Below are 12,094 nucleotides of genomic sequence, written 5' to 3'. Positions count from 1 at the left end.
AAACTTCAGAGTCTTCATCCAAGTGGTAAAATGATTCCATGTGGATAACAACTAATTCTTTCTCAAAATAACACACCAAAATAGCATGACCACATGAGATAATGTATATGAAGCATTGGCTCTAAACCTGGCTCATTGCAAAGGTTCAACAGTTCTTCATTATTGCTATTTACCAAGGATATTCCCATAGAAATATGACTGGGATTAATGAAAATTCAGCTTATAGGTGAGCAGGCTGATTTTTTTTCTTCCTCTCCATGTGCTATAGGTTTTCAGAGTTTAAGAACAAGATGATATTTTGGGATACTACAACCCAGTGGCTCGATATCTAGCAACATGCAACATCTTTCTTTGGGTACTTGTGAGAGTTCTTTTGTCTTGGAGCTATTCTGTCCTACATATATTTACTGCAAACTTCTCCTGTGGCTTTAAAACACACCGCATTTTAAAAAAATCGTTATTGTTGAGAGTTACAGATGTCCCCCCATATCCCCCCCTTGCCCTCTCTACCACCCAGTTCCCACCCCGGTTCAGGCCTTCGTCTTCCTGCTTCCACTCCAGTGTCACAAGATATCAGGGAAGAAGGAAAGATATTTTCACAGAGGATAGAAAAATGTTGCAAGATAAGGGGGAGAGAAAGAGGGGGGCACCACATGGGCTTTGAGCTTTGAACCTGGTACTATGTAGCAGAGTGACCAGTGAGGAAAGCAAGGAAGTTAAGGAAGGGTCCAATTAAAAAGGGTCAGATTCAAACAAAGAACTACAGCATATATAAGCCGGAGACAAAGGGACATGATTTATTTTTAATTTTTTTTCCATTAGAGAGAGAGAACAGGTTTTTCCTATTTGAAAACCCCTCCCCAGGGGTTCTCTTTCGGGGAGCCTTCTCTAAGCAGAGTTTGTATATGCTTCCAATAAACTCCCACATTTTTATCAAAGAAATCTTTTAGTCCGTGAATTTATTCTTCAGACTTCATAGGGCAAGGACCCACAGAAGGAAAGTCTGCACCCTGGACCCCACGTTTTAAATGCAACCATAAAAATCCTGTAAGAAAACACAGGCAGCAAAATATCAGACATCTCAGGTAGCAGAATTTTCACCGATACATCACCTAGGGCAAGAGAAACAAAGGGAAAAAATAAACAAACAAATGGGACTACATCAAACTAAAAAGCTTCTGCACAACAAAAGAAACCATCAACAAAATGAAAAGGGAGCCCACTGTACCAGCGAGCACCTGGGTTTTGAGAGTTCTCAGAAATGCCACTCCAACTCAGAGAATTCCCTGTGGTTGCTTCTGCTTCCCTCCCGACTGAATGCCCTCCTAGCATTTTTACTTTGCTCTCTACCACTTGCCACACAATTTGCAATTATATATTTGTATCTAATCATTTCCTAATAACTGTCCCTGCCATGAGACGAGGTAAGCTGCATGAGGGCAGGGACCACAGCTATCTCAATCACCCAGCATCCGGTGGAGGGCCTGATCCGCACAGTTGCTTTTTGGAAGAACACTGCTGTACCTGAAAATATTTTAAGAACATAAACCCACATGTAAATTGCACACTGCCTTTTTCTTCCTGGCATTATAGTAAGAAAATACTATTTGGTGGATAAAGAAACAAATGAAGAGGCAATACTATTAACTTGCTCCGTCTATGTGATAGAATGGAACCTCCCAGGTAGGTGTGGCAGTTCTCCCTGTGTGTCTGTGTGGAGATCCAGATATGCAGAAATAACATTGTTTCTTGTTACATTACAACGTGACGTTAGTGAATTATTTGTATGGTGTTCTATCATCAATGCCTAGCTCAGTGTCTACAGATGGATGATGCCCAGTAAATATTTGTTAAATGGCTTAAGTTTGTACATGAAGCTCAAAAACTTTTGCAAGGGCAAGCAAATATGTATTTTTTTAATAGCCTTTTGCTCTTCATTACTTTTATACCATGTTCTGTCTTGTACACCTTATTCCCTAGGTCTCAGCAGTGATGATCTTTACTGGTTGTAACAGAAGTGCAATGCAAAGCAGATGCCTGTGTGGTGACATCCTTCTGCCAACAGTATTTGTGTCACACTGTTGTATGTTGCAGATGAATGTCACCAGCCCAGACACCTGAGCTGTGTGTAGGATGGATGAATGGTCCAAGTCTGACAAAGGTGAGTTTTGTCCAGCTGCTAGTTTCTATTGCCAGATTTTTGTGTAGTGAAAAATAATTAATACTTTAAACACCATTAATTCATCCAGTCAGGCAGTTGGTCAGCTAATATTTATTGAGGGACTGCAGTGGCCAGATACAATGTTAGGGATAGGGACATACCAGTAATAAAATAGGCTGTCTTCATGGAGCTTGCAGTCCAGGAAGTGTGAACCATTAAACAAATAAAAACCTCACTGCTAATTGTACTAAAGCTATTAAAAAGCACAAAAAGCCCTAGCAGGTTTGGCTCAGTGGATAGAGCACCGGCCTGTGGACTGAGGGGTCCTGGGTTCAATTCCAGTCAAGGGCACATGCCTGATTGCGGTCTCAATTCTCAGGGGCATGTAGAAGTCAGCTGGTCAATGATTCTCATCATTGATGTTTCTATCTCTCTCTCTCTCCCTTCCTCTCTGAAATCAATAAAAATGTATTTTAAAAAACCACACAAAAAGGATAATTTGAGAGAGAACCAGGAGGGACCTGCTTTAAATTGGATGGCTGACAGGTAGGCTGAGGATAGATGTCTGCTCATCACTACTACAGCCTTTCTCCTTGATCTTCTAGAAAGACTTCATAATGAAATTCCAATCTTTGACCCCCAATCATTGTTACCTTCCCACTCTCATTTATGTTGGAATTCTTCAAAAGTAAGCATTGGCTCTTCAACTTTATTAAATATGTTTACACACAGTTTTCTAAAGAAACTTCGGACAGCACAGTAAGCAGCTGGTAAGGAAGCTGCAACTAAGCATACATGGTGATTATCATTCAAATGAAAATCGAAACCATTCCCTCTGTGCCAGCATTGTGCTGAACATTTTACATATTATTTTATTTCATGCTCAAGCTGGGACATAGATATGATCTTCATTTTATTTGTGAGAAAATTAGTTATAAGCCCAGGGTCAAGCAGCTATGAAATAGAAGCTGGATTTTGACTCCAGGTCTGTCTAATCCTAAAATTTTTAATGTACATTCACTCTCTCTATATGTTTATTATACCGTCTTTCAATCTCCTTTCGAGCATGGCTTTATATATGAGGGCTTAGCTTTTGGTTTACCATTTGGAAAAGGGATTTGGAAGAATTTTTCTTTTAGGTAGGGGCTTGGAGGTATTTTTCTATTCCTTTTAGTTTATTTGTTCTTGAAAAGTCCTGTCTCCTTTAGTCTGTTATTTGCATTACATCATATGAAGAATGTTCATGAGTTACATCTAGTATTTATTACTAGGAAATAAGCTATAATTACCTATTTTGTTAAAAATTACTGAATAGCCGTCTAAAGATTGGTCAAGCCCAACTGATCAACCAGCTAGTGATTTTCCATCAGCTTAAAGTATTTACCATTCCCTTGGGCCAAATTTCATTCCACAAGGAACTGAGGGCCAAGCCTAATTGGAGAATAAATCTCAGACATGCATCATGAGGAGTATAGATTTTATTTTATTTTCTACAAATAACTTGTCATGGAGGTGCCTTGAACTTCAGGAAAAAATTGGAGTTTTGCAGACAGAAGTGTAAGTAAAATAGAAAAGTATGAACCCTTCCATCTTTTTCTTTTAAACAATTTAAAATTCAAGTTGTGTACCCTTCTTTTAAAAGTGCAGACCAGTCTGCAACTCCAAAGGCCACAAAATGCCATAGAAATAAAAATGGATGCCTAACCTTTGAGGCAGTGCCAACCAGGCCACAGTCACTCTGACCTTCTCCAACATAATCCTTTTATAACAGGTTTGTCATCCCCTTATTTGAAGTGCTTTTAAATATTATATAATAGGCAAAAACATTTTGTTTTAACCACATGTCATTATTTAATGGAACAGTGCAAAGCAGGTGTATGTGCTCAGGTAAAATAAAATTACAAAAAGGCTAAATATCAGAGGAAGAAATTGGATATTAAACATTAACTCAAACTAACATGTACATTGATTTGTATTTTCACATTCAGAAGGAAAAATTCACTAACACTCGTCTATTATCCATGTCAGAGGAGAGCAATTAACTACCTGGCATGATTCATTCCAAACTATAGTTTCTCTGCATTTTGCTTGTAATTAATTTTTTTTTCTTCTTAATCTTTGGAAACTGGCTTTGTTTCCTTCCCCCATTTAATTTCTCCGTTTTATGTAAAGACTGCCTATTGACTTCAAAATTATCTCTGGGTGGGACAAATTAAGGCAAGGCTGTAGAAATCAATGAGAATAGAGATATGTGTAATGTTTGCTTTCTGCTTGAAGCCAGGTCATATAAATTAGAAACCACTGGGATGACTGAAAAATCAACGGGAAGGTTCCTTTATACTTTTTTTTTCACATCAGGAATTTTAAAATCTAAGCCATGGCAATGGTTGCTTAAAACTCCAAAACAATCTCACTTTGAAGGGAACAATTTTCTGCTCAACTAAATGGGTCTAGGAAAAAGAAAAAAGAGAAGGTGATTTGAAAAGGAACTTAGTTGGTCATGAGTAGTGAAAAGTATTTTAGTAAATATTATATTTTTTTCTTATTTTTAAAAAGTGACAGTGACCCTTAGCCATATCAAGAATTTTTTAAAATTATAAATTCATAAAGATGCCTCTAATTCTAATCCAACCCCACATGGATCTTCTCTGCTTTCCCCCACTGACCATTTGTATCTTTCTCCCACAGTAAGAACCTATGCATTCAACGATATCAATATATTAACTAATGTGTTCCATCCTGCAATGTATCACAACATCAAACCTATTAAGTTAATATTTCTTTATGGTTCTGTGTCAAGAGGTTTGATGTCTGGATATTATATTTTGAAGCTGAAAATATTGCTAAATTGGCAGTTTTCATCAGAAATAGATCTGGAGAAAGCACACAGTTCTTTTTACTTCTTGATTCATTTTATTAAAAAACAAAACAAAAAACACAACAACAGAGAAATATTTAACAAAGCTGCTTGTTTCCTTCTTTTGGCTTGTCTTTTATCTTTCTGTGATATTAATTTAGTGAAGAAAATCAGAATAATTGGAAAAAATATATAGTATGTTTATTCATTTCTCTCTTAAATATAGTATTCTCTGTGCTGCTAATAAACAAATTATTTCACAGCCAATTAATACATTTGGTAAATATTCAATTAAATGTATGTATAATCACTGTAGAGATTCTAGGGTCTCTTAATATGTTGACATAATAATAATAAGGGGGAGTAGACAGGTGGGCATACAAGGTCCCCAGACTTATTTCCTCATGCAATTTTCTTCAAAACACAAAGTAATTATTACAGTGTGTGGTTTCACATTTATACGGTCATTTAACGACTACCCCCTCCACTAAACGACTGCTCCTGCAGGGCAAGAACCTTGTCTATTGTTCCTTGTCATTTTATGTCCAGTGACCAGCATAGTGCAGGGCACATGTGCTTTCGATGACTTCATGATAGAGCTTTACAATACCCACCCGTCTCCACACAATGGGCTCTCTCTACTCCTCTTCTCTGCGTTTTCTGTTTCCTCTATTGCACTTAAGATCATCTGATATAAGATATATACTATCTAGGTCATTGTTTATTTTTTTGTCAGCTGTGTTCATTCTGCCAGCTAGCATTAAATCAGAGCCTGCCATGTAGTAGGTCTTCAATAAATATTTGTTTGGTTAATGGTACACCATCAGTTTTCATCCATTTGGTCAGAAAAAGAACCTTAAAAATTAGCAATATTCTCTTAGTTCCTTTTCTAACATTAAACAATTGCTCTCTCGTTGATTAGAAAACATTCTAATCTGAGACTAAAACAAAAAAAATGATGTAGACATTGTTCTTCTAGTTATGGTTTGGGGTCAATAAGTCTCACACCTAAAAAAATGTAAGTATTTCCATCTGTGGTATGTATGTGTGTGTGTATTTGTATGTGTGATTGGCAGGTTCTTCAGGTATAATTTACATATGATACTGTTGGCCCTTTTTTAACGCATAGTTCTGTAAGTTTTGGCAAAACCTATATAATTATGTAGTCATCACCATAATCAAGGTATATTTCCAATGACCCTCAAAATTGCCTCATGCTCCTTTATCATTCATCTCCTCCTCCTCCCTTCCATTGTCCCTTCCAGACAAATAACCACTATTTGCCTTGTCCCTATGGTCTTGCCTTTTCTAGAATGACCATATAAATGAAACCATACAGTGTGTAGCCTTTTGAGGTTGGCTTCTGTCTTCTAACATATTGAGGTTTACCCATGTTTACTGCATGTATCAGCAGTATATCCTTTTTTTGTCGCTGAGTAGTTACCATGTATGAATGTACAACTATTTGTTTATCCCTTTAACTGTTAAACACATTTGACTTACTTCCAGTTTTTTGGAAATTATGAGTGAAGCTACTACAAATATTTGTGTACAGGTTTTGTGTGGGTGTATATCTTCATTTCTCTTGGATAAATACCTGGAAGTAGAATGGCTGGGCCATATGATGTGTATGCTTCACTTTTTAAATAAACTACCAAACCATTTCCTGATGTGGCTGTAACGCTGTGTATTCCCACCACTAGCAATGCATGGAATTTCTAGTTGCTCTTCATCCCTGTCAGAATTTTTATTTTGAAGCATTCAAATAGGCGTGTGGTGGTGTATTGTGATTTAAACTTGTATTCCTATAGGGACTGATAATTTTGAATAACTTTTCATGTTTTTTCTTCTCTATTTGCATCTATTTGTGAAGTTTCTGTTTAATATATTTGCCCACCTTTTAAAAATCGGGATGGTTGTTTTCTTATGGATATTTGAAAGTTCTTTACATATTCTGGTGAGCAATTCTTTATCATATAATCTGATTTCCAAATATTTTCTCCCTGTCTATGGCTTGTCTTTTTATTTTCTTAACAGTATGCATTGAGCTTTTTGACCCCAAATGCTTTTTCTAACAGGGTGTCCTCTTGTGAATTAGAGATAGCAGACTAAACCTCTTTTAGTGGAGGTAACTCTTTGTACATCAATATACATATTGATTCCACGTTAACTCTGTTTGAGTCTATGAGGGACAGAGTTGAGATAGTTGCTTTTATAATCATCCATTTTATTTGGAAATTTGGCTTGTGTACCATTCAATCAAAAACTCAGATTGCATCTCTAACCCTTATCCTAAACATAGGTGAATATGTGGCCTATCTGTTAAGATGTAAACTTTGAAGATGGACAGTCCTGGCCTCCAGATTTTATCTGTATCCACAGTTACCAGCAGGATTTATCTAAAATGGTACAAATAAAGAAAAACTGACTAGTGGGTTTTAAAATCCTCATTTTTAGATCCACTAAATTAGTATACATATTTGTAAGAATTCATTCAAAATCCTCTTGTATCTCTAATATCACTAAACTAGGTAAATGAATCCAAAATGTGTAGGAAGGAAGGATAGCTGGGGACAAATTATTAAACTTTGTGAGACTTTGGTATTAAGTGACCATGCTTTCAGCTTTATTGTATTAACTGCAAGGAGTAAGGTGATAATCGGTCATATCAGGGATTTTATAGGTTTCGAATCTCTTAGTGTGGAAAGTTTTATTTGTTCTGACAAAATTACTTGGTTAGTGCTAAGTGGTATAGAAGAAAATGCACAGGGTGAGGACACAAGAAGCCAATAACTAAGCTAAGATCAGTAGTAACAATTGTTAATGTTTGGAGACTACCATGAATCAAGACATAAAAGAAGTGAAAATAACTTCTCTGAATAACATTATATATTCGACAAATGATGGACTGGAGCAGAAATATATTATGATTCCCTCCCTGATGTGACTTCCTAGTAACCATATTGAATGTGAGCATATCTAATCATTGAGAAGAGAGAATCATCTTGTAATGTCTAAGAGATAGGACATTTTGGGTGGTGGAGCTTCAGTGTGAAGGTCCCATTGGCAAGCTCAGCTATGTTCTGAAGATGGATATACTGGGTATATTTGACTTGAAGTTATGAAACCTAAGAATCATTTAAATAACATTCCTTGTTTTAATTTTTAGGTTTGCATACAGCAGGTAATTTACTTGTCACAGAGATCACCTAGATGAGAGTTCCAGTGCACACACTTTTATTCCTCGTCATGTCATTAATCAATAAATGAACACTGGTTTCATACATGAATTAGAATAATATGAGTTCACCCTGAAAGACATAGACTTCCATTCCTGCATGGAGTCATTTCTTCTCAATCATCATGTTTTGTTTTGTGTGGTTTTTTCCCCTAATTTAAGCTGTCTCATCATTTTATCAACATTTCTTTAAATTGACTGTAAAGTAACTCACCTTTGTTTTTAACTGTCTCAGGCTAAAGAATAATTCCTGAGGTTAGCATACTAGTTATATTATTTCCCTAAGGTGGATTAAAATAAATAACTGTGAAAATAAAATGTGTTTGTGGATGGACCTAAAATTACCTTGCAAACCACACTTTGTAAACACTGCTCTGTACCTTGGCAGCTTTAAAAATGTAATGCCACCCTTGGAGAAGCCAGCTGACCTTCCCCAGTGACACGAGCTCATTAAGTGCTTTTTATATTAAAAATTATGTACTAAATAATAACATGACGAGGCATATCACACAACTAGTCTCTCAGGGCCTCTTTTTCTTCTGTGGAAAATTAAGCCTTTTTCAACTCTAAGTGATACATACTTTACTAGGCAGAACTATATGTGGCTCATATGAAGAACAGGAGAAAAACCCACAGACAATCTGTGACCTTACAGAATTGAGTTAACCTCTCTAACCTCCATTTTCTTATCAGTAAAATAGATGGACTCATTTATGAATGTCTTAGGGTTGTTGTAAGGAGCCTGGGAAGTACTAGAATAATGGGAGAAAAATCAGGTGGTGTGATGTTCCAACAGCAATTGAGTATGGTGGCCAAGAAGGACTAATAAACATGATCTGATGCTACTGAGAAGGACACAAGTGACCATGGGTTAATGACATGGCAGTCATGGATTATCGATTTAAGTTGGAATGCGCTGGACTGAAAAGTGAGCGAGAAGTGGAAAAGTCACTATAGAGATCTTCTTGAAGAGATTTGGCAGAAAAGAGGAATTGAAAGAAGAGACTACTTGGTAGGGTGTACGGGGTGAAGTGAGGTTGGCTTCCCTTGTTTATTTTGAAGAAAGGAGAGCCTTTGAGATGCTCAAATGCTGACAGGAAGGGACCAATAGAAAAGGACCAAAGGAGAAAGGAGATAATCAGTATAGTGAGATCCCCAACAAGGGGGCAGGATTAGCCTTAGAGAGGAGGGGGACATCTTTTCTACTAAAACATAAATGAAGGAGCAAAAATATCAGAAATAAATAACAGTTCTCTTGGGATGTAGTTTCTTGGCCATCCATGTTGAGCAGCATTTTGGAAAACTACAAGTATTCTTAAGCTTTTCTTCCCCTTGCTCTCTTTCTCACCTCTCCTTTTCTGAAGCGATTGAAAAAGAAATTGAACTGAACTATACAGTAATGGGAAGACTAAAAGCAACTTTGTCAGGAGCTGAAGAGATTACGACTCTCAAGGAAATATTAACCTTCCATCACAGGTTCTTGTCCAAGCTGCTGTGAGCATAGCAGGGCAGGGGCACACCCCTTCTGGGAGCAATGAAGTAAAGAGGTTTGCTTAGTTTAGTCCAACCTAGAAAGCAGGGAGGACCTTCTCCATACCAAACTGAAAAGATTCTCTGTGGCAGTTAGTATGGCTCTGTGACAATTCCCACCCACTCTGATTGGTTAGTGTCTAGTCTTTCCAGTTTGTTTTTTGACTCTTCCCCCTATCTGCAGAAATGTATAAAAAGAACGTAATCAGACACACACTCATGTATTGAATCAAAACGGATTTCTGTTGCTCCCACTTCCAGTTTGTGAGGCATAGGGTGTTTGAGTTGCAAAGAAGGGCTTGAAATTATTCTGCTACTCTTTTGGAGACTAAAGCATTATGGGGATTCTTCTATCACCAATATCCTGATTGCCCCGGGCACCACCAACACCATACTGGTGCTCCAGAGCAGTCAGAGGCCTTCTTCATCTTTGATTCTTTCCTGGTTTGCATGCCTACTCTCTATCTCCCTTTCTAAAATCTCTTCCAATAATGAAAGTAAATTAGAGGATAAATCAATGAGTGGCAATGGTGACCAAGTCAGGAAGTCAGAATCAGGCAAGGTGCTTTCTTTATCAACCTGTGACAAGTATTTGTTATGTATAGGTTACTATATAGTACTTCTTTGGATACAAAATAAGAGCAGTAAATGGTATATCTGTAAATTCCAGACCTACAGGTGTGCTCTTGAAGGGGGTTCATGGATAGAACAACCTGAAGCATCTTATTTAATCAATTTAAAAATTAAGCTTGGGATCAATAATTTCAAAAATATTTCAACAAAATATAAATGAAATATGTAGTGTGTTATTGAATTATAATGAGGCATTTTTATATCACCACTGGTAAAATAAAATAGCATTGGCATGGCAGTCATAGTTCATAAGTGAAAACACAGTTTAATGAAATGACATGTTATGAACTATAGCATATTGATTTGTAAATGATCTTATTTAAAACAAGTTGCCATGCTCTTTGGCTTTTCGTAGTCAGCAGCTGTCTTATTTTATGTTTCACTGAATGATGCTGTGAGATTTGTGTTTGAAGCCTCATAAGTCAAAGAGAGAGGGAAAGAAAAGAGGTGACATATATGTGAATGGCTCTGGAGCATGACATTGTTGTTAGGGCTCAGGGTAGAATAAACTTGCCATCTTCCAAAGTTTAGGATGTCAGATTAAGTTTTATGAATTCATTGTGTATATGTGTGCCTTCATTTGAGAGAGTTTATGCTAACAGCCATAGCAAATAGAATTTTTAAATTAGAATCTTATTTATAGTTTTAATTTCCAGTTTATAATTCTGTTCTAACATTTTACGGTAACATTAAAAAATGATTGATTGATTGATTGATTGATTGATTTTAGAGAGAGAGAAGAAGGGAGAGAAAGAGAGAGAGACCAATATTGATTTGTTGATCCACATATTTATGCATTCATTGTTTGCTTCCTGTATGTGCCTTGACCAAGGATCAAACCTGCAACCTTGGTGTATTGGGACAATTCTCTATCCCACTGAGATACCAGGCCTGGGCTATGATGAGAGCAAGGAGCTATGCCTAGTTAATATTCTCACAAGTTTAAACATCTAATTAAAACATACGTTTTTCATATGCTTAATGATAGGTAAGAAATATTCATAGGAACCCAATAGAAATCTGTATGTACTCCCTCCTTCCAGGACATGCATGATCTTTTAGAGAGATAAAGATAAAATGTAAACTTTGATGGGGTTATTGTATATAATATTAGACCTGAGAAATGTCATGTTACAAATATGATTTCACGGTACTGTGCTAAGTATCTAATACCTAATTTATCTGTGATTTGAGAATTAATCTATATTTTAATGTGAAGTTTGCATTCCTAATTTGAATTTTGAGGCTTATTAAATTTATTTATTCTTAAATATCAACTAATAACCCTGTAAATATTATTCTGTCGAAACAAAAACACATTAAAAAATAAGGCATATTCTTTTGAATAACTTCTTCACATTGTTCATTTATAATAAATTTGTGGGTAAATTGAAATTCCATTTTGTTCATATGATGTTATTGGTTCAATTTAGTTACTGTATACTTAGGTAGATAGACAGATAGAGGGATAGTAGAGAATATTATGGTTAATCAGCTTCCCACTAACTTATTCTCATGAAAATAAAGTAATTTTGCAGCTCCAATACACTTTTAACAGTTTATGCAATCTTTCTTTGATCTATCTGTGTATAATGATATATCATTCTCTGGCTCCAGACAACAAGGAACTCTACTGCATTGTTGATTAAAAGAAATTACTTAGTTTATATCCAAA

This window comes from Myotis lucifugus, unplaced genomic scaffold (assembly GCF_000147115.1).
Source record: "Myotis lucifugus unplaced genomic scaffold, Myoluc2.0 scaffold_5, whole genome shotgun sequence".
NCBI lineage: Eukaryota > Metazoa > Chordata > Mammalia > Chiroptera > Vespertilionidae > Myotis > Myotis lucifugus.
Note: the sequence above shows the minus strand (reverse complement) of the source record.